General features: G+C 37.2%; 1 protein-coding gene and 1 long non-coding RNA gene across 3 annotated transcripts in view; one reads left to right on the top strand and one right to left on the bottom strand.

Annotated features, from left to right (window-relative positions):
• Positions 1–25068, top strand: part of LSAMP (limbic system associated membrane protein) — a 639680-nt gene that overhangs the window by 411431 nt on the left and 203181 nt on the right. The gene's annotated exons all lie outside the window — the stretch shown is intronic.
• Positions 1–25068, bottom strand: part of LOC105725042 (uncharacterized) — a 340977-nt gene that overhangs the window by 120722 nt on the left and 195187 nt on the right. The gene's annotated exons all lie outside the window — the stretch shown is intronic.

Raw genomic sequence — 25068 nt, 5'->3', positions numbered from 1 at the left:
CCATCGCCATAAAAAGGTTCCAAGGCCTCCTGCTTTCTGAACTTTATTGAAATATTTGAGCAAATTATTTAAGATTAGCTGCATACATACTCCTATACTCTACCAATTACATATTCTTTTATGTAAAACCATGTCTTTTCAAATAACACAGTCTTTATAGAATGTAGCCTACTATTTAAATCTTCCAGAAAGATAGGCAATAGGTCAATTATTCTTATAAGATATTATTGATTTTGTAGGTAACCCACAAAGTTAACTAATTTATATCTTATAGTCACCTAAAATTTGCTCATAAAAGTAACTAGAGATTTGTTACAACATATTCATTTTACAATGAACACTATAAAAATATTATTCAAAGCTAGATGTACAACAGGAGCTAAACTGAGACATTTCTAAAAGGCCAGGATAATGTTTGGTTACAATGTGTTTAAAAATATATGTATTTTGTGGTGTGAAAAGATGAGTCCTCTGTTTGATGTTAGAACTCAAATTAATTTCTAAAGTAAAATTTGGACCAACCAGGAGAATGGTTTTATACTTAGGCAAGCATTCTTATTAGAGGCCTCTATTTTCTTGAGGAATTGTCACTCAAAACCCATCCTTATTAACACCTGAGACTTATTTATTGATAATATATATATACATGAGACACTTATTTGGGAGAGTAATCTCAAACTCATTGAGTTACATACTTATTTTAGACCTCATATGGAAAAAATATATATAAAGGATTATCTAAAGTACGAACATGCAGATATTATATCTTTTTACTGGAATGAATTAAACCTTCAGACCACATGCTACTTGGATGGCACTGTGTTGGCCCCAATCCCATGCCACCTACCCCTGTCCCAAGAAGCATTGCTTTTACTGAATAGCAATTTCGTATAGAAGCTATTGGCTCATATTTAAGGATGTTATAAAAGACACCTAAAATCATTGTGTTTACTGTAATGTTATTATTGAGAGATTGTTAATTGTTTTACATAGTTTTCCTTTGAAAATACCCTTTGGGCTGGGCGCAGTGGCTCACGCCTGTAATCCCAGCACTTTGGGAGGCTGAGGCGGGTGGATCACGAGGTCAAGAGATCGAGACCATCCTGGTCAACATGGTGAAACCTCGTCTCTACTAAAGATACAAAAAATTAGCTGGGCATGGTGGTGCGTGCCTGTAATCCCAGCTACTCAGGAGAATGAGGCAGGAGAATTGCCTGAACCCAGGAGGCGGAGGTTGCGGTGAGCCGAGATCGCGCCATTGCACGCCAGCCTGGGTAACAAGAGCGAAACTCCGTCTCAAAAAAAAAAAAAAGAAAGAAAAAAGAAAAGAAAATACCCTTTGAAGAAATTTGTTTTGGATTTCAACATCTCTACTTTCTTTTTTCCTAAGAAATTGCTTCTTTTTTAAGAAAGGACCTAGTACATTTTCCTAAGTGATTTATGTCCTTTATTGTTTGACTATTAGCAAACTTAGAGCCAAATTTATGGACCATGTGTAAAAATATATACATTGTTATACATAAATTACACATTAAAATTGATTATAAACAAGCTATATAGAAGTTTATGGTATCAAGTTCATTTTAGACCACACTTCCGCTATCATCTTTTCTTAGCATTATTTTTATTTTGTCTCACCTTTTCTAATTAATGTGAATGTCTATGTAAAGGTATTATTTATAATCTCTTAATCTTTTGTGGAACAAGGTAGGGGTAGATAAAGAAGGGAAATGGGAGTTAGAAAAGAGGAAAGATTCTATTCAAGTAATAATCAAATAATAAACTACATTAATAGAAAGACACTATTTCTTTTGGTGCCATATTGACCAGCAAATAGGCTTTTCGGAAAAAATGTGCTATGGCTGAACTGAACCTAAAGATAGATTCCTTTTTATCCCTTGAGTTTATAAAACTTCTGATGTGGAACCAGAATTTCAGAGTCTTTTCCAGCTTGTCTAGGAGTTCAGGTAGTCATAACTAACTCTCATAAACTTTCCCATGATAATCAACATGTGATTTGAACCCTTAATAACCTGTTTTTCTGTGATGTTTCAAGTCAACAAAAGACCAAAGAACAAGCTCTGTCTTCCAGAGTAAAGGCTGAATTTACATAAACTAAGAGGACCCGGGAGACTTCAATATCAACCAAAATAATAGATACACTCACAGGGATTCTCAGTAGTCAATAACAGAGGTCAGCAAACCACAGCCTGGGTATCAAATTTAGTCTGCTCCATTTATCTACTGCCTGCAAGCTAAGAATACTTTTTTTTAATTGATAAATGGGAAAAAATCAAAATAGTTTTATTTATTTTACATGCAAAAAAAATATATATATAAATCAAATTTCAGTGTACTTACATAAAGTTTTATTGAAACCCAGCCATGCTCATTCATTTACAAATTCTCTATGGTTGCTTTTGTTCTAAAACAGCAGCACTGAATAATTCCAACAAGGATCACTTGGTCCACAAAATGTAAAATATTATCTATCTGGCCCTTTATAGTAAAGTTGATAGACTCCTACTCAAGGCCATGGCTTGGAACATAGGACAAGGATTTGCTGCACTCATCCATGGCACACAGTAGGGCTTTGGGGATATCCTCCATCTAGCTCCTTCAGACATCTCAAAGGAAACAACTTTACTCTTATAGAGTCTTCTGTCTAGGCCCACTTTGCGGGTCAGATTCTATTCTGGCACATGCAAAACTAGCTTTCTGTTGCATTTGCAGACTTGAGGGCAGACTACTATTCTCCCCTACATTCCCCAGCCTCCTCTTTCATCTCTTTCACATCTGACCTAAATAACCAACAGATCATAGTTGTATTCCTGGTGATAGGAGAGAGAACTTGCCTTTGCTATTTTATAAAGAACACTGTGATTTTTGTTTTCATGGGATTTTTAAAAATTTCTTTCAAAATATGGAAACAGTAGGTGATTCTTTTCAGCCTATAATGTGAAGTCTTTCTTGGAGATTACAAACAGGTATATAGGAAAGACCCAAACAAGAGACTCTGCTCCCTGTGTAACAGCAAAGCTGCCTGCAACCCGTGGCCATGTGAGGGGGAAAAAAAAAAACTAGCTTTGTTCAATTATTAATTGTGCCTTCAACAATACAGAGTGTGACTGCCTTGCAAAGGAAATGTACCTGTAATTAGCTCGACCCCATAGGGACAGCGAGCCCTGGATAGGGGAAGATTCTGTGCAGGGTTCACAATACCTGATTATCTGTCATTTGATGACATGAGAGAAAGAAAAAAAGAAATATGCATGGTATATTTTTATGAGGAGAATATTTATTACCTCTTAATTTGGTTTAAAAAATTTGGTAAGGCCATTTTGTTTCTTTTTGCACCTGAAATTTCCTTTTCATGTATACTGCTTTTAAAAAGGTAAATTAGAAGAATGGTGAATTTTTCATATATACAAAATAAAAACACCTAAATTAGATGAACTTGAAGACATTCATGCATTCTGTGTGCCTTTCTTGTATTTCTGATTACTTTTCTTCCCTCTTCAGTTATATAGTTCAAAATGATGTGTCACACATGCCTTTATTAAATGTGACCTATTTTCTCCCTTAATTAAGTTAGACTTTCATAATCCTGTGACTCCCAGAGGGCAATTGCACCATAACGTGTATTTTCTATGGAGTGTTTGATCTTCCTTCTGTGAGCAATGCTGCTCCCATCTTCATTTAACTTTGTTTCTAAATCTTTCTTCTCACATTCATCAGGAAGTCCCTTTCTCAAACGTGCATCATGTATTGTCAGGATTGCTCAGGGTCACAGAAAGAGTTTCTATGCATTTCATTTCCTCAAAGGTTTTCACAGCCTCAGTAGCTTTCTATCACTGAAAAACTCAAAAGATACACTGAGGATTTAACCCTTTAGGCTGGAGAACAACCCAAGACCTACTGTGTAATTTTCTTGTTCAGCCACAAGCCAGATCTCACTTAAAAAATATTTTGTGATTTGATGTAGTGAATGGGAAAATATTGTGCTTGGAGACGCTAAGAGGAATCTGAAGTGTGTGAAAGCCCATTTTCTCATTGGACATTGAGTTTTAACCACTTGATCTGAGATTCCCCTTTCAATTCATTTCCAAGTCTGAACCCTTGACTGATGGTACTTTTTTATTCCATTAATGCTATTACTCCCATCCATTTTACTTCTAATTGTAACTTACCCAATATGACCAGTCTACACTCTCACCTTATGGGTTTGAGAGAGATATATAATGTTAAACTGAACTCATTTATTTAAGTTGAAATACAGAAGTACCTGTTGCAAGTAACTATCATCTGGTTCTTCAGGTTAGCATGTTCAAATTAGTATGATTTCATATTTAACACAAAGAACACATTATCTACAATTTAAGTTTCAGGAAATTATTTTGGACCTTCCAGAAGATTCTTTGAGTCAAATTTGGTAGCATATGGATGTGGAAGAGTCAAACGTATGCATTTCGCAGGTAAAGGCTTTGGACCATGGAGTAATGTTCAAAGGATAATAATGACCCAATTTATTCTATTAATTGCTTTCATTTATCTCTTGCATTTATTTTTTAATATTTTCAATTTTTCTTTAAAAAGAGGGGGAAAAGAAAAATCTCATGTTCTCTTTCCAGTGTCTTCTATATTGGTTTTAAAATATGTCATTTGTCAATACAGAATCATACTCAGATTAATCTTGATCTCCATCTCACAATATTTTCATTTGGCAAAAATTATTTACAGTGTTCACTCTGTAAACAGACACAAGGAAGAGCAAGGAAAACACTGAACTAATTCACATCTTTCTTGACTTAGGATGGGCTTATCCAGATATAACCCTGTCCTAAATTGGTACACCTACTAAATGCATATGGCTTTCATACCATTGTAAAGTCAAAAAATTGTAAGTCAAGCCACCATAAGTCAGGTCATCTGTAATTGCATGAATAGCCCCATAATTAGATTCTTATGAGGAAACATTACACCTTTCACTGAGACCATAAAACAGGGCCATGTAGCAAAACCTGCAAGACCAGCAAAGCTCACCTGAGAGGTATTATGCTGAAACCTCAAGAATGAATAGGACCTGGCCAAGAAAATAGGGGAAGAAAGAGTATCCCAGGTATAAAAAACAATATATATACAGGCCTAGAATGATAGTGCATTTAAGAATCCAGGCAAGCATCTGTATGTGAAATAATGATGTAGGGGTTTTGTTATGCTACTTTTCTTTTAATATTTAAAACTCTTTTTTTAATCGCACTTTTTTTTACTTTTTATCAATTTACTTCTTCCAAAAGCACAAAAATAAATTTTAAAATGTTTGCTATATTTTATTTCCAGTGCCTTACTTGTATACTGATGTTATATATACCAATGTATATACTACTATATATACTGTAGTAAATAACAGTGTATCTACTATATTATATACACAACACACACACACACACACACACAGCTGTGTACTTTCCCAGTAGTCTCAGTATAACAGTAGCAGGTATATAAACAGCTGTTTGTGTGTATAAAATGTCTTAAATTTAGATTTGAAACATATTTTCCCAATACAGATGGCTTTATAATGGCCTAATCAAGTAAATACAAATTCTTTTTCAATAATCTTAGTATTAAAACAAATGGATAATTTAGAAAATGACTACAAAATTTAACCACATGATTACTGGCCTCCCCAGCCCAAACTTTAAAAATCCTGGAGATGCTCATAGTAACTGACATGGATAGCCTTTAAGGCATTGAGAAGATCTGCACAACCTAACGTGCTGGCTATTCTTGCAAGTGTTGGACAAATGCCCTAGCATCACCCTACAACCCCACTCCTACCCTGCATAGATGTGTCATCAGATTTCCAGAGCACTCTGCCTGAAGAGAAGTGAAACAGCCTAGATGTGTTCTCGGGGGACTAACTTGGACATCGATGCTCCAAGACATTGTGGACCCTTGGGTGGGGAGAGGCAATAACTTAACCAGAAACTTTGTACGTGGCCTAGTAAAACAGAAATACAGAGTCCACATCTCTCAGCATCTTACCACTTCAAATACTTTTTGCCACTATTCCAAATAGTCTGTGTTTAAAATACATTTAAAAATAGAATACATATCGTATATTATCTTGAAAATTAAAATATGTAGGCAAAGTTCTTGGTGCACTATTAGCTATTCTTTATATTATTAATATTTATTGTAATTATTAGTTAACTATATATTAGTTGCCAATAGTGATCATTTTGGGTGATATTAATAAGTTGATTGAAAACCACCTCAGTCTCTTCTTTATTCAGGTCTATCCTTTATTCCAGCACAACAACCAAGGGGATTTTTAAAAATCTAACATCTAAGTTAGCCTTAATATTTTATATCTTATATTACGTTTGCATCCCAATGTACCCACTTAAGGTATAGTTTTGAAAAGGGCTTGATAATAACAGTGTCTTGTTTGTTAGAGGGAGAAGTCCTGGCATGGCTTATTCATATATCCAGCCTCACCTGAGAGGATAGTTTTCCCACAGTCTGGTTATATAACAGTAAGTATTTTATTAACTGTAGCTATATAGAACTTATAATAGTGAATTAAACCCTTGTTTTTTATTTTTTTCAAAACTGGTGTTTCAAGAGATGATTATACTGTCACAAACACAAAATGACCTGCAAAGTTCAAGAGTAAGCCACTCAACAGCAACAAAGGGGAGTCACACAGAAAAATAAATAAGCAAACAAATAAGCAAATAAACAAATACATTATAGTTTCTTCAACAAGCGTATTCAGAAATCAAAGTGACCATGGAATTGTTGAAATGAGCAGATATTTTCACAATAAAAGTCCTCACAGGAAGTACAGGTAGATTTATTTGGGAGTTAACCAAGCCACCAAACAACAAGATGCAAAAGGATTCACACTGTGTTGATACAGCTTATGTACACAGGAGCAAGTCTCATTTGGTTGTACAGCTCCTGTGGACTGTCCACAATGGACTTTGCAACGTTGTCTATGGATGTCAGCTAAGATCTATTCTAATATCCCTCGTGAGATGGGAGAGTAGATCTGATTTAGATCCTTGCCAAGGGGGGAAAATCTCAGGTCTCACGAATCAAGGTATGGTACCCATGGTTGTCAGAAGCAAAGGGGCCAGAGGACAAGTTTCAAGAGATGTTCAGGGTAGGAAATAAAAATTGTCTGAGTCAGAAAGTTGAGAGTGATCCTGGCCTCCTTTTCTTTCTTTGCCCCAGCAATGATTAATTTCACACATTATCTTATTTCCTTGTTGACTACTAATTCATTCACCTTCCTTATTGTCATTGTCACAATGTAGCTCAGCCAATATTTCCTCTCACCTGCATTTCATCGGTTTTCCAATTGTACCCTTTGCTACTATTTCTAAGTGTGGAAACGGCCCATTTTCCTGCTTACGTTTCCTATTTCCCAGTGTTTTTGGAATAAAGTTCAAACTACTTAGCATGACATTAAGTCCCTAATTCAAGTGATTATCTTATCCCTAGAACATTCTTGAAATTATACTCTTTTTATATTTCAAGAATGTACTTTATTCACTTGCTTTTGGGCCTTCACACCTCTGGTTTTCTACTTCATACATGATTGTTTATCCTATTTATACTATCATTTTACCAGTATAACTTCTTCCTGCAAGACCTTCAAGATGATAGTTCCTCCAGGAAGGACCATCATAAAATTAATAAAACTGCATATTAACTATGTGCTCATTCATTCTCCCCCTAGTTTATAAGAGCTATAAAAATGAAAAAACCATGCCTTATTCATGTGTATATTTTCAAGATATTAATTGGCAAATTATAGATGTTCAATCAATCAATCAAGTTATTGAATTAAGGATTTTATTCTAAAAAAATAAAAGTATTAGTGGGAAATAACCCAACTTATGTCATGAAGTATTAACTAAATACACACTGATAAATAAAGCATGCATGAATAAAACGGATATTACAAATGGTCCAGTAGAATTATAGAACTGAAGTCTATCCAATTAATAGTTTCAGTAATTTATTGGCAAGAAGATTCTGGACATTTCAGGAAAGTTCTCTGTATAGGTCTAATTCAGATTCTTCTTGCCTTGAGTTTCTCTGGCATGCTGATCTGCTTCCATCTGACTTGCGTCACTTTCCAATGTGCTATGGAGAATCCTCCCACATCTCCACATTCTTGTATCTGGCCCTTTGATAATCTCTTATCACTCATTTATTATGAGCAATTGTTCTGTTCCTCTCAGTAGTTATCACACTCAGCAATTGTTTTAAACATTTACTTTTTTACTGTCTACTTTTCTCATGAAAGCAGCCACCTGCATGTCCTTAGTTCCCATTGTAGTGCCTGGCACATCATAAGTGTCCAATAAATATTTGCTGAATGAACAAATGAATCACTTATTCTAGGGAAACGTCAGACTCTGTGGCAAACTGCTTAAAGCTTACATTTAAAGAACAGAGTCTTCATAAACTATAATTTTATAGTACTGTATCATATACATCTTTAAAATATAGGACATTTTCTTTCCTGAAAACACTGAGAAATATTAGGCCAGGCACAGTGGCTCTTGTCTGTAATCCCAGCACTTTGGGAGGCCAAGGTGGGTGGATCACTTGAGGTCAGGAGTTCGAGACCAGTCTGGCCAATATGGTGAAAACCCATCTCTACTAAAAGTATACAAATGAGCTGGGTAGGGTGGCATGTGCCTATAGTTTCAGCTACTTAGGAGGCTGAGGCAGGAGAATCGCTAAAACCCGGGAGGTGGAGGTTGCAGTGAGCCAAGATCACACTATTGTACTGCAGTCTGGGCGACAGAGTGAGACTCCATCTCAAAACAACAACAACAAAAAAACACTGTGAAATGTCTATTGCAGATTTTGTATCTGGGAAAGGGTTTTTTTCTTTATGTATGTGGTGACAAAGATCTCAACACTGTCATGCAATGAACTTGTGCTATTGTGAGGGTGAAGGTGTGGTAGAGAAGGGTTCAGTCTCACTCTGACAGTTCATATGTTGAGTCAAACTGAAGAAGGAACCCCCATTACAAGAGCTTTAAGTTTTATAATACTTCTTGTGATTATTGTAAAATCCTTCTGGTGGTGACCATCTGGGGCATAATTTTTGTGGTCACTATTAGATGCCCACTGGATTTACAAATTTGGCTGATCATCAGAATTACCCAAAGTAGAAGAAAAGGTATTGAACAATACAGATTCCTCACCTGATCTCACACTTAAATTATCTCTTTTGGTGAATTTAGAATTCTGTAGAAGTAGCGCCTCTCAGGAAGTTAGATTACAAGCCAGGTGAACAGAATGATGACATTGTAAATCACAGGAGGATTGCAAAGATGACTGGAAGAACTCCTCTTACAACTGTGCTAGGAAATCTGAAGAATCGTATTAAAATATGGATTCTGATTCAGTGGGTCCGGGTGGGGCCTGAAATTCTCCTTTGCTGACAGGCACTCAGGTAATGTGAGCACTGCCACTCCATGGACCACAGTTTGAGCATCATCCAGGATCTTCAGAACAAAATAGTTTGGAAGATTGTGGGACACATAAGTAGTCTAGCACAGAGAAACACCTAGTTAAGTCCTACAACGTGCATAGTACTTACCAAATATTGTTACAATGTTTTATATTTTCAATTTTTCTGTTTTATCCTAGAGATTGAGAGGTGGTTCAGAGAATAATGAAAATAATAGTATTTTTGAGAAATAAGGTTTGTTACTTGGCTATCAAGGTTGGACCCTGACCATCAGAATTGGCATCACTGTGGAAAGGTCTAATATTGCTTCTGGAAAAAGTTGTAGAGGAAACAAAAGGAAATGCAGATTATTGGGTCCCATCACTGACCCACTGGATGAAAATCTGCATTTCCTCAAGATCTCTAGGTGCTCATTAAATTTTAAAAAGCTCTGAGCTAAAGGTGGAGAAAGCTGCTGTCCTTAGTATTGGAAGTATAGCAGTTAGGGACCTTTCCCCACTTCCCTACCAATCTGGTAACGCTAAAGTTCATCCTCACCTCCTTTCCCTTCAAAGCATTTCTATCATGGAAAGAGGAAAAATAATGCTGTGGGAGGTGGGGATGGGGTTATAATACTTTGTCACAGAATACCTATCACTGGAAAGAACAGCATCTAATTCTGTACCTGCTACATCAGATGCCACTACTAAATATTTCAGGAAAAAAATGTTGCCTAGTGTACCAAGAGATGCAGTCTGAATGACAGTAGCCACTTTTCTCATCATCTTTTGTAGTAGCTTTATCTGCAAAATGTAGACAATAATACGTGCCCTGCCTGCTGCAGACTGTTGCTTTCAGGGATCAAATGAGATAATGAAAGTAGTTTGAAAAATGTATGGCTCTCTACAAATGTGAAGAACTGAGAGGAAGAGTAATTTGATAGAAAGAATACAGACTTTGGAATCAGAAAACCCTGGTTTGAGTCCCTGCTCTCCATAATTTAGTTTTATAGGGGTTTAAGTAAGTTCTTTAAATCCTTTTCTTTCCTGTTGTTTGTTGTTACTGTCTTAGATTCCACAGAACAAAATGAAGACTTAAATTACAATAGTCATTTTGGTTAGATAGTATAAAGAACTAACTTCATTCTCCACTCCACTTGAGTAAGTAAGTATAAAACCAGAGTTTCTAGGTAGTCCAAAACAGTGGTTCTGGGTATAATTCCTAAACCAGCAGCATCTGTATCACCTAGAAACTTGTTAGAAATGCAAGTTATCAGACTCCACACCAGATCTACCTGAATCAGCAACTCCAGGTGTGGGACCCAAAAATGAAGTTTAACATGCCCTTCAGTTGATTCTGACGCAAAGTAAACTTAGAGAACCCCCGCATTAAAGAAAACATATATTTTTCACATAGTCAGGGTTGTGTACTGTTTCTACCAAGCACAAATATAGGAGCATTTGAGATTCTTCCTGTGCAATAATAAGAAATCAACAGAAAGTGTTTCAGTGAGTGCATGTGTGTGTGTGTTTATAAAAATATCTTGATATATATGCGCTATCACATTTGTTTGGTAAGAATTTCTATCACTTTAGATGAAGAGGTTTAGAAGTAACAACTGCGCAGAAATTCCCACTTTGTCTTTTTCTATCTACATTCTAATGATGTTTGAGTCTAACATATCACTTAAAATGTGCACACATTTCTGAAATCCTCATCATTCTCTTGGCATATTCATTTGCAAGTCTCCCAGAACACTGAGGCTGCAATTCATTCTAATAAAAAAGAGAAACCTCAATAGGTAATTCAGATGGGGTCTTGCTACCCATAAAAGACATGCCAATAAAATTACCCATGTCACTTAAGAAACTTCATGAGAAGCAAACTCCTTGCCAAAAAAATACCTTGTCATTTCCTTTGTGTATCACCTGCCTTCATTTCATGCATCAAGTCAGAAATTTTTCTCAAGTTGGTCAACTCAAAAGCCCATGAGGCTCTGTGAAGTCACAGGATTGTAGCTTTGTCTGCAGTTGACTGCAGTGTTAAAATCCAATGAAGAGAAGAGAAAAAGAAAAAAAAAACTTTAATAATTCAGTTGGCAAATATCAATGCAAATCAGATCTAATTCTTTAAGGTATTCTACTAATAAAAAGTAAAATGTCAGTCTTTGAATGATGTCAGTCTTTTTTTCTTTAATTTTTTTGGCCTGATTGCTGTGTCTTTATGCTGCTTGGGCTATGGAAGACAGATCCAGATCAGGGGATGAGAGATTTGAAAGGCAGATGGGAAAATAGTCACAGAAAGTTAGTCTTCATAGAACAATCCAGGAGACATTTTATGTTTTTCAAAAAATGAGAAAATTGCTTCAGATTGCACCAAATTATATATTCAAGAATTTTACCTCAGAACAAAAGTCATTCTGATGATAACACGGTATTGAGGGCTTAGCTGCCCATTGCTTAGGGTCGCGTCTGTGATACAGACAGAGAAGTGGGCAGGGGGCAATTCTTTGAGTAACTGGAATTTAGACAGGCTTACTTGGAGCCATCTGTGTGAAGATGGATGGATTCCTATGATGAGAGCAGAGATAAACATCTTTTATTTTCTAGTAAAATAATTAAGTGTGATAACTATGCCTGATACATATATAATGACTTCTAAAAGCCCACCTACTTAATATAACTAAATAAGCTCACTTATTAAAAAAAAAAAGTTACTACATTGTATCCATCAGCTGTGGGCTACAATACAATATCATAAGCTGGGGAATTTAAAGTGCAGAGATTTATTTTCTCACTGTTCTGGAGGCTAGAAGTCCATGATCAATGTACCAGCATGGTCAGATTCTGATGAGGGCTCTTTTTGGCTTGTTGGTAGACACCATTTTCCTAGGTCCTCCCATATGACTTCGTGTGTGTGTGTGTGTGTGTGTGTGTGTGTGTGTGTGTGTGTGTGTGTAAACAATGAGCAAACTCTCTGGCGGCCCCTCTTATATGAGCACTAGTCCCACCATGATAGCCTCACCCTTGCGATCTCATCTTAACCAAATTATCTCCCAAAGGCCTTATTTCCAAATACCATCACATTGGGCATTAGGGCTTCAACCTAGGAATTCTAGGGGGACACAATTCAATACATAGTATATAATACCTGCTCACATGACGCTGATCAACAGGACCTTCTGCTCATCTGTCTTTCTTTGAACTCTGGGGTCACAGATTTTTAATTGCCCTATTACCATATTTCTTTATGACTGCTATACCTTAGAGGTAAATCCTCTCTTAAACTCAGAATATGCAGCCATAACCCAAGGACCAAATGGAACCAGCACTGCCCCCTGCTAGCTCCCCACCCCAAAGTCTGAAAGGCCTATCAGCAGAGCCAACCCTGATTGTCTTCTCTACAATGCCAGAAAACATTGTCTTCTCTACAATGCCAGAAGACCCAAAGAACACCCCATTGGATTATTCCTGTGACACACTAAGGCCAGCCTGAAAGGAAATATTTTTTTACGCATGTGTGAGCAGCTATAACTTTCTACCCTTGGCAGTTATGTTACTGATTGTTGCTAGAGGAGATAATTCCCCCGGGAACGATTAAGCACTCTAAGCTCTCCACAGCAGGCTGACTCAGCTGCTGCATGTCAGAGTGGATCACCAGCTCTGCTGAGGCTAGTGTGTGATGCTGCTAAGCCTTTGAGAATCTATGTGAATCTTCACTCAGTTCTGTTTCTTGTCAAAGGTGTGGTTCTGCCAAGGAAATGTCTGGCAGCAGAAGTAACCCATAATGTTCTTCTATCACGCTGTGTAAGGGTGGGAGACTGGGGACTGGGATGTGATAAAGGGCTGCTACCATGGCCCGTCTGTAAGGACTGAATCTTGCTTCTGACCTGATCATAAAGACAGTCCTCATGTGGAGATAGGCGAAGGATTATTTCAAGAGATCCAGAAAATTTATGATTGATCTCAGCTGACTGAGATGGTATCTTTCTGGGTTTGAACAGATTCTCAATATCCATGGAAACACTAAGATAAGGAGTTAGATCTCTTTCCTCAGGCCTTCTTTCTTATATAAGAGAATTCTATAAGATTTGGACAAACCAAAATGATTATTCATGTCTTTCCTCATCTACTATCAATCACCACCAATACTACTATTATTACTACCTACTACTACTACTATTACTATTACCACCACCACTAGAACAATCACATTAGTTTCAACTACTGGTGTCAATGATGGGTGCCTACTTCATGTCAGTCATGTCTCAGGTACTCTCCATTGACAATTTCTCACATATGTGGAAGCTACTAGGAAGCCACAAGACACTCATGTATGATTCTATGAATTTTCAGAACCCAAGCCCAGAGCTCTACAGGTGATCACCTATAAATCACAAATTAGGTCCAGAGAGAATTGCCAAGGAACATTCCTGAGTTTTATCAGAGGAGGCAAATCTACCAGATGTTAGTAGGGATTCCATATGCAATTGTTTCCCTGTTGATCTTTCATAAGAAATCAATCAAATGTGCAAGAAATAGTATAAAAGTGGTACATATATACACACAAGTATATATGTGCTTATGTATACATGTGTATATATGCATATATGTATACATGGAAATGAATCAAATGTATATATATGTACATATACACACCTACCTATATATACACGCACATTTGGTTTCACGTATGTATGCATACATGTTTATATATATGTGTATGTGCATATGTATACATATATACATTTACTTAGATTATGTGTATGAACTTGATATCATTTTTATTACTAGCTTTAATGAAAATTTTTTGCTTGTATCACTGTAATGATGAATATTCAAGTACAATGAAATATTTTTTAGCATTGGCCTGAATTTTTGCCCTGAAAGCACAGGGACTGTGAGTTTTCATTCTGTTCCTGTACTGGGACCACACTGAATATTATATTGAAGCCCTGAATGTCAATTGGAGTTTTAGATTTTTAGTAATAAATATTATAACACTTTACGATTTCTCAGTTTGCATCAGCAAGAAGCTAAACTACAAAAATGTATCCCTGAGACATAGCTGCAGTCATGAATCACACAGGTTTTCTCAGTAATGTTTGTCAAACTATCTTGACATCTGCACCATCAACTACATCTGTGTAATAGTTTTCTATTTTGGAAGCCAGAGGTCCAAAATCAAGGTATTGGCAGGGCCACACTCCCTTTGAAAGATCTAATGGGATAACCTTCCTTGCCTCTTCTAGATTATTGTAGCTCTTGACTTTCCTTAGCGTGTGGCAGCTTATTTCCAATCTCTGCCTCTGTCTTCACGTGGCCTTCTCTTCTGTGTTTTGTATCTGTGTATCTCAACTGTCCCTTCCCTTTCTCTTATTAACAGTTATTGGATTTAGGGTTCAGCTTTAATCCAGGATGATCTCATCTTAAGATCCTTAAATTAATTACTTTGCAAAAGTCCCGTTTCCAAATAAGGTCACATTCACTGGTACTGGGGTAAGGACTTAGGTATATCTTTTGGGGGACCACTATTCAACCTACTGCAATCTGCTTTACAGAATAAAAAGATTAGAGAATAATGAGATTTGAGTGTAACAAACCCAAATGACTTTTGAAAGGCAAAATATGGGAGCTCCAACTCTTGCCATATTCAAATCCAATGTAATTAGATCTTGCCTTTATTATCAAATAATCTGAGAAGAGACTTTCTATACTACACAGTTCTCTTAGTTTACCTATAAAGTAAAAGGTATTAGATAAACAGAGGAAATATGTAATGCAACTAAAAGAATACAATTAGGAAGTAGGCTAACCTACATTTGAGTTTTAGATATGATTTGTAAACTGTGTGACTTTGGTAAAGTGACTTCCTTCAGTCATACAATGATCTACAAAATGGTGCTATCATAGAACTTTCTCATTACTATTGTACATCCTACAGAGATAATCTTCATAAAGTACCTTCCATAGTACCTGACCTGCTAAGCTCTTGGTAAAGATAGTGGCTATATTGTTCTTCCATTAAAATTTCTGAAGTTAAAAAAAAAAAACTATCACAGTTAACAATAACATGTTTGCATCTTTCCTTTCCTAGTGCTTTAGTTATAGCAGACTTCATCTATGTCTTAACCAGTCTTGAAATGATGGATTTTGTTCTTTCAAATATTGCTTATAATAGATGTGTCAGGTATCCTATTTAAACCCTAATGGTTTTGCAAATATCAGGGCTTATGAAATACCCAAATATGAGACAAAAGAGAAACATTTAACATAATTCAGAGGCAAGCAGCCAAAGTGAGCCGAGGGCAAAAGGGTAGCAGAGAGGACATTTGTCTACAGCTGAGAAACAGAAGCCCATTTGGCTCCATTTGCATGTACTTTCTTCCTGTCTGGACATTTTGTACACACAGCTGTAACCTCCACTACCCCTTGGCTAGTATCTCTCTCATAACCTCAGTCATGACTTTCCCTTATTCTGTGAGTGCACTGAGATTTTTTTTTTCTAAAAGATGCTTTCCTGCTCTTCCAGCAATGTACAGAGGGGTGTAGGGGTATGTGGTGCAGCTGGGAAGGCAGCCAAAAGTTCACATTCAAAAGGCCTGTGAGATGGTGTCCAAAGCTTCTTTCAGCCTGGCTTTCTGCCTTTGCATTTCTCCTTCCTAATATCCCCGTGTGTTCTCCACTGTCTGGCACCAAGAAAATATCCTTCATCATTGTTTTTTTCATTTTATGCTCTAACTTCAAGTTCCTCGCATCTTTAAGTGAAGGCTCTAAGAAACAGAAGTCTAAGCAACTGCCCTCTTTAGGGCATAAGTGCTAGTAAGCCACACACAGTGCAGTGGGCAATTGCCAGGGGAGCCTCTCTTCTGCTGGCTTGGACCAGGTCAAGGTGAGAATCGGACAAATGTTAGCAGAGCTTCTGTGTGAACTTGATTCCCATGACCTTAAGGAATTCTATAATTTCATTTCAGGACCACGCTGCTCATCATCTATAGAAAGGGGATATTGTTTTAAAAATTAAAGTCCAAGAGGAAAGAAAGGAAAGGATAACATTGTCATGAAAAGCTGTTGTTAAGAGAAGTGTGATAGACAGAATAATGACCCCCTCAAAGATGTCTGAAACCTGCGAATATATTACCTTACGTGGCCAAAGGGACTTTGCCGATGCAATTAAATTAAAATCTAAAGATGAACAGATTACTTTAGATTATTTGGATAGGCCCAATGTAATCTCAAAGATCTTTATTAGAGGTAAGCAGGAAGGTTAGAGTGCCAAGGGGATATGAAGATGGAAGCGAGGGTTGTAGTTGGAGAGAGAGACTTGAAGACACTACATGCTGGTGTGAAGATGGAGGAGGGGGCCACAGCCAAGGACTGCAGGCAGCTTCTAGAAACTGGAAAACACGAGGAAACAGATTCTCCCCTTCGAACTACCAGAAGGAGCTCAGCTCTGCTGACACTTGGATTGTAGCCCAGTGAGACCCATTTTGGACTTCTCACCTCCAGGACTGTAAGATAATAAACTTAAGTTTGCATAGCAATAAAAAACTAACACAAGCAGTTTCCCCTCAGTGTTCCTCATGGCCAGACACTCAGTTATATAAAATTAGCTTGAGCTTTTTTGGAAGGAAATAAAAGATACGGAATATATGTCTGTACAGAATTTCTTTTTTTGGCATAATGGTGTATAATGGGGAATTGAAGTGCTCTGATCAGTGATGCAAGCACGTATTTTATTACTGGTGACTAATATTCAAAGAATTGTATTATGTTCAATTGTAATGCAAAAATATGACAAAGGAAGCTTTTTTCTTTTTTCTTTTTTCTATGATCTACAAAGCACTTCAGGAACTTGCACTGCCTCAGGGTAATCATTGTGAACATCAATTATCATTGTACCATTGGAGCACAGAAGCACCCGCTAGTAATGGTATTTCTAGGTGATGAACACCAGATAAACCATCGTTTGCTATGATATAGTGCCTAGATTATGTCTGCTGAATTACGACTTTGGGAAAACTGCATAACTGTTTCAGAATTAAGATTTACTCATTTCAGGTATTTGTCTTGAAACTCCATGGAGACAGAGATAGTATGAGAGATAAAAGGAGATCCCACAGTTACTGTTAAATGCAGCTCATAGAATGCTGATAAGAGAACTCCCCATCAGTGGTCTCTATTAGAAAAGGGGTTAGGTAAGCAGGCACTTTGCTTTAGTCTCATTTGGTGAGCATGTGGGTGTCCTCAACTTCAGGGTTATGAACCTGTCATACAGATAAAATATTTTTATTGTCAACACCTGATAAAATGTAAGTTACTTGACAGAAGAGCCAATATCATCTTTTCTCACTCTCCTTTTCCATGTGTTATAACTATAATTCATAGAATAGAACCAGGTCCACCACAAGTACTCAATGAATGAATAAGCTAATGTTGAGTTCTTTAAATAACAATTGCTGACATTGGTGCAGCCTTCAGTGTACCAGATGCTTTCCCACACATGACTTTGGTTGATCACTCAGACACACAGCGAGGTGCCCATCCCTGTTTGAGGAGGCACAGCTGCTGATTCATTATGACTCACAGTCGCACAGTCTGCCATGGAATTCTGACTCCATCATCCCTGTCTAGGGATTCTGGGGAAATTTACTTAACCTTCTCAAGTCTCAGTTTTCGCGCGCGCGCGTGTGTGTGTGTGTGTGTGTGTGTGTGTGTGTGTGTGTGTTGTCAGGTTGTTGTGATGATTAAGTGAGACGGTTTCCACAATGGGCTCTAGAATAGAGCCTGACACTTACAAAGGAGTGCATACATTATAGATTTTTGCTAGAGGCATTGAATGACTTACCCAAAGTCCCTAATACCAAAAGAGAAAATGTGGCTCAAATCTTCTCTTAATGCTGGGTAAATATCTGAGTTCAGAAACCATTGTTTAATCTCTCTTTTCTTTGTTGTCTCTTTCTAATGTGTGCACACACATGCACAGACACAAACACACACATCACACACACCCCGGCATCACTGCCCAGCTTGGGTTGCTGGGGAGGACTGGAGAACTCCACATGTTCTTGTCAGGAACCTGCTAATGGCAGCTGACAGCTGCTCAGTGGCAGAAGCTGTGTGCTTTTGGGGGCCAGTCTCCGACTGAGAGGAGCAGTTTCACACCCAGCCCTAAAAAGGCTTTCAGCTTTTTCCTCCCTCCCATGAGAGCCTGCGGCAGCCTCCTTCCCCGCCAACCACTGTGCTCATACAGCAGTTGGTTTATCTGCCCCTTAGTAACCTGCTAATTCCAGGTAATGGAAAACACACTTGGCAGAAATGGTTTACCAAACCACCTTCAGGATTCTTTAGGAAACGGGGCTTCCCTCACATGTCCAAGGTTTAGAGATAGAGATGGGTACCTTGTCCTATGAATGGTAGCCTCAGGGAATTGAATCTCTTTGTTTTATTCTTCTTTCCCCTGAAGCTCATCCTTCAAACCAGGCTCTTTAATTTAGGACATGATGGGGTCCACATATTAGGATAAGCACAACGTATTAGCTCTGCAGGAGCTGCCAGAAAGGACAGTAGCTATTTTGTGCTTTAGGTTTTGAGGAGAAGAGAATTTGACAAATGGCCCATGTCCCTGGGGGATAACAAAGCAGCAAGTCTAGAGTAGCCAGAGAGGAGAGTGATGAAGACAAGGGGAACACTGACTGATACTCAGCTTTCCAAAACGTGTCTTCCCATGGAGGAAGAAGAAACATTGTTCATGTTGCAAATCCTGCTCCTTGTGATCCGGAAGATTCCTGTTACTGAATAGGTAGCTGAGCAGCCCTCTTTGCAAGGGCTGATCTCAAAGCCTCATCATCGTTGCCCACACGCCAATCCTGGCATCACTTTTCAAGGGATTTGTTTTGTATTTTCAGTATTAACACTCTGAGCTGGGAAAGGATGACAGCCCTATGGGCAGCAGTAACACAGCTTGGTAATTGGTTTTTAAATGCTTTTTGCTTTAAATTGATATCATGGGTCTTTCGTTCTTCCTCCCTGGAGGAATTTCAATCTTTTATTTTTTGAAAGATAACGCTTCCTCATCCTATGAGAATTAAGGGACAGACTGATAATTCCTGGCTCTCTAAGTAAGAATCCTAAGAGGAGAAAGATGTCATCCTGCCAGGCAGGCTGTTAAAACATGGATGGGAGATGGGAGAACTGGGTTCCAGTTCTGACTCTGCTCCTAAATGTCTGTGTGACCTTGGATAGATCACTCTTCATCTCAAAGCATCTATTTTTTTTAATAAGTAAAATAAGAAACTTAGCTTAGACTTGTATGTCTCAAACTTCACCTGCATATCAATCACCTGGTAATCTAGTAAAATGCAGATTCGGATTCAGCATCTCTGGGTGGGGCCTGGGACGGTGTATCTAAACTCCCAGGTGATGACAACGCATCTGGGTCAAGGACAACGCAAGGGTCAAGGATGCTGTTTTTCTGAGCATGGTCTAGTGACCACTGAAACTCCTATCAGGGCTTCTTCCAGTACACTTTCTGAATTCAACATGTTTTCACTAACCTAACTGCTAAACACCAGTTCAATCCTATCATCTCTCTGCTAGACTATTCAGCAATACACCCACTGGTATCCCTTCTTGTACTTTCCACATCCTGTATTCCCTACCCAGCCATCATAGAGACCTTTTGAAAATATAAATCAGATCATATTACTCCCTTTACCCCAATTAAAACCCCCCAGTAACTTCCAGTATCTCTTGGAATAAAATCCCGGGATTATTATGGCCCTACATAATTTAGCCACTCTCTACTCTTATCACCCCACTCCCTATCTTTCTCCCTCTCTCACTGTGCTCTAGTTGAGTGGTTCTCAACTAGGGGTGATTTTGCCTCCCAGGAGACATTTGTCAATGGCTGGAGAACTTTTATGATTGTCACAGCCAGGAAGGTAAAACCAGCATCTAGTGGGTTGAGGCCAAGGATGCTGCTGAAATTACAATGCACAGAAAAGCCCCATACCACACACACATAATATATATATACTATATATAATATGCACTATATATTATATTCACAATGTGTGAATACCCAAATGGTTATATATTATATATTTTATATATATATTATATAATGTACATTCTAATATATGATATATAAAATACATTATAATATATAAAATACACATATGTAAATATATGTGTACACATATATTTAAATATGTGTGTGTATATATGTGCATATATGTGTATAGGTGTATATATGTGTATGTGTATGTGTGTGTATATGTATATATATATAAAAAACGCAAAATGACAACAGTTTCTCTGTTGAGAAACCCTGCCCTAGCCACACAGTCCTGCTTTGTAGTGCTCAAGCTTACCAAGGTCCTTCCAACCTCAGGGCCTTTGCATTTGCTGTATCTCCTATGCCTCCTGTGCTGGATCTCCTGTGCCTCAACCCACTGGATGTACACACACACATACACATTCTTTGCATCATTAAGGCCTCAGTCCAAATATGACATCCAAAAGAAAGCTGTCTCTAATCACCTTAGCTCACACACATCCCCCACACTACCCTTCTCCTATTGTGCTATTTTGTTTCCCTATAGCACTGCCACTATTGAAAGTTTATTATTTATGAGATTTTATCCATAGTCCCACAGTAGAATGTAAGTCTCATAGTCCCACAATGGAAAGTACACTGTCCATCTTATTCACTGCTTTACCCTCGGTGATACTGCTATACTATAGAAGGGTGACCAGGGCATACTTACTGCTCACAGATATATGCTGAATTGCTTAGCATATAAATGAACACAAAGTAAATCTACTATATATTTTATAAATATAGCATTCTAAGCCCCACTCCAGATGTACTGAAACACAAGCTCAGGAATCTACATTTTAACAAGCATCCTTTGCGATTTCTATACATACTGGCATATGAGTTCCACGAGGCTAATTAACAGTTAATGAGTCACGTGGTCACCCCAGTCTGTACGTGGATCTTGCCAGCCAATCAGCTTATCTTTTGTCGTGCTTGGAAAAGGCCAGCAATGCTGTCTTTGGTTTTATCTCTGTGGGTGGGAGATTGGGAGGACTCCCAGTTGGGAAGACAGCTCTGACCAGGACCCAATCCATCCTTACCCTGAGGTTGAAGAGACCTGGTTTATTTTTCTTGATAAGTTAAAGGGAGCCTCAGGGGAGGGGAGGAAATGACCTTTCCTGAGCAAATACTAATAAATAAGAAATGAATAAAGGATAAGCAAAAACTACATAAATTTAACCTCAAATAATAAGTTCTGTATGGACTTAAAAAAAATCGTTGGTTTTTTTTTTACCCACGGCCAAACTAGTGTCTGAGAGATCACAGGCAACTAAAACTTGTGAGTCATTTCGCACACAAAGCTAATGAGCCATGTATTTCCCATTTTGAATTTACATCATTTGTTTTTTTCATGTAAGGGGGAAACTTTACATTTATCTCTGTTACATGTTAGCAGATTTGTTTTATTACTGAAGTCATTATACTGTAAAACAATGATTTTGAAATTCTTGTTACAACAGACCAAAGAAAACCCCAATTCCCTATAGATCTCTCTTGAAATAAAAGATGGTGGGGGGTTTATCTGCGTATGTCAGCCCAGAAGTAGAACTCACAAACTGGATACTATTCTACCATCTAACATTTCCTAACATGTAGTAAATGTTCAAAGTGCAGTTATTACTATTACTGCTATTCTATGGTTTGGCTATTTTAATTGATTCTTCTCTGTAAATTTGATTATCACGTTCTTTTTTAAGTCCCTCAAATTGATATCAATCCTTTAATTAGCACTCTTTAGGAAAAAAATTTAATCAGTTATGAATTAACTTTACTATAATCCAGTTCACATGTTCCTTGTTGCTTATAAAAACAGGTTCTAAATTATTCTTAAGTGTATATGTAAAATGTATTCTAAAGTATTCCTTTAACCAGTTGTTGGGTAATTATAATAAATTAATCTCAGGTATTTGTTCAATCTAGAGTTCTGATTGTTACTATATTGTATCTCAAGCTAAATTTTCTCTAATGATTATTCATATGTCCCCACAGACTAATCACTTGTTATACTCAGGAAAATATTAATATATACAAGTTTCCTCACCAGCTCCTAAAAAATGTCCACTAATTTTCTAAGAAAATTTGATTATGGGGATAAGTCATTGGGAATCAAATGTAATATGAGTTTTCTTAGTTTTGTATTGAATGACACTTCTGTCCTATTACTAGCATGTAAAATAAATTGAACTAAAACATATATCTTCATATTTTATTATTTTCTCTCCACCTCCTTAAGTCTAGTGAAACATTGGTCATTAAATAGGTTACTGGGGGAAAAAAACCCTAAAACTGTCTTCTGAACATCCTCTGAAATGTATGCAGTTTTTTAACTCATTGACAACAAAAACATAAATTCCATAATTAGAATTTGGTGTTAATCAGAGAAGGCACTAGTGGTCTGTAGTATAAAATAATTATCACCATCATCATCAACAAGCATTCCTTGAGTGGCTTCTATCATGTTCCAAGCAGTACTCCAGATCCTGAACACCGTGGAAGAGGAGGGGCACTAAATTAAGCAAGAAGAAAAAGCCCCCCTTGACAGGGATCAGTACTGACCTTCACTATGAACAGGCACTTTTAGGTGAAGATAACAAAGCTCCGGAAGGGGCAAGCCTATTGATCATGTGTATCCTTAATTACCTGGCTACTGGCAGGAATAATGGTGACATTACACAGAAAATGGATGGCCCCTGGGGCAGGACAGGCTTCTTTCCTTATTTTAAAAGAAGATTTATGGAAACATTATTTAATGAATACTATGTATGGAAAGTTGACAAGCTTAGACAGACCAGCACGATTTAAAGATGGTTGGTATACAAGTACAGGGAAGCTTCTAGGAATGTTTTACACAAACCTTTATTTGTATTTTTCTCTGAAAATCTGGGCAGTATGTGATGCCCAGCATCTACATTCTCACCTATACCTGTATCAGACTGGACACAACTGTTTCAGGGAGGGATGAGGAGAAAGCCATCCTCTAATAGATTATCACCCCAGCATCTCCATATGCAAATGCCTGTCATCAGCCAAATCCCCATCTGGGTAGAATGCAAAGATAATTGCTAAACTTCACTATAGTTTCTTTTGAGCCCACAGATTAAAGCTAAGAGTGAAGGCACCTGCGGCCAAATTTCATTTTTCATTCTAGTATAAAACTAAGCTCTCAAATTAAATATTTGATCTTAATGACGCTACATTTGCATTGTTTCTTTTATCTGTTGAAATCCCAAGACATTCCACTACCAATATATGAGGATCACTCACTCCATGCTGAAATGAGGCTAACTTTCAGCAGTTAAAGATGGCTATTCTAATGACTATTCAACAGCACAATATATTAGTTACAAAGACTAAAATACATTAAGAGAAACCAAGCTTCATGAAAGAATCACAAGGGTCATGACTTTCTATAACTAAATAATTTTATAACTGATATAATCCACTTCTCAGTTGCATTACCAAATAAAGTTGCATTTTTGAGGGTAGTAATTGTTTTCATCATAATGACTAGAGCTCCTTCATATCTATAGTGAGACTATTCTTTTCTCCTCTTTAGAAGTCACTCCTCACAAATGCCCAGGTAGTAGACTCATATAATTTCATCCTGGTTCCTCCCTCTTTCCCTGAAGCTGTTTTTTGGTTATTTTTTTCCTGAATATGCCAACAATAAGAGCTGGAGAGTTGAAGAGCTGATGCCATACTGACATCCAGGAAGTCACTCTCCTTAATGCTGTTGTCAGTGCTGCAATGCCAGGTTGTCAGTGGTCATTTCCAAAGGCCAGGTTCAAATCACAAAGGTAGAGAACAAACAAACAAAAAACAACGAAAAAAAAAGAAAACCCAAGGTTTCTTTTTCCCAACTTCCGCTATGTAGAAGCTCTAGAACTTGAACCACTAATTTTTAATCTCCCAAAACAAAGTTCAAACCTAGAAGACATCTCTGCATTTTTTCTAAGAATGCACTGATGTGACCCACAGCACCATTCTCTACAGGTAAAAAGTGCTGAAATAAATCAATATTCTCATTTTGATTCATCCACTTATCAGTAATAAAAAATTGCATACTAATAAGGAAAGGAATTAAAAATATAATGAGATGGGGAAAACTTGATCATTCAATATTTTATACAGATACCACATTTTTTACTTAAATTTCTTTTTTAAAGCCACTATTGCAGATGTCATAAGTTTCAGGGCAAACGTTTTAAAAAATGTATGTCCATGTCTATAATATGTCTGTTCCTTTAAGAACACAAGGAAAATATCATAAAAATAATCAAATTAGCATAACATGTCATGACTTAGAAAACTTTCAGTACACAAGTTATGAACAAATTTCAAAAGTGGAATAGGTGAATTTAGTTTACATAATCATTAAACGTTAAGATTATCTGAACATACAAAATATAATCAAAAATGTTGAGGAATTGGTTCCTTTGTGGAATACTAAATTATTTCTCCTAGATGCACTAAAGAAAGGA

The sequence above is a fragment of the Aotus nancymaae genome, unplaced genomic scaffold (genome assembly GCF_030222135.1).
Source record: "Aotus nancymaae isolate 86718 unplaced genomic scaffold, 86718_ANA_hifiasm-v0.15.2.pri h1tg000011l, whole genome shotgun sequence".
Classification (NCBI taxonomy): Eukaryota; Metazoa; Chordata; class Mammalia; order Primates; family Aotidae; genus Aotus; species Aotus nancymaae.
The sequence above is the reverse complement of the archived record's forward strand: the minus strand, read 5'-3'. Positions and strand labels throughout refer to the sequence as shown.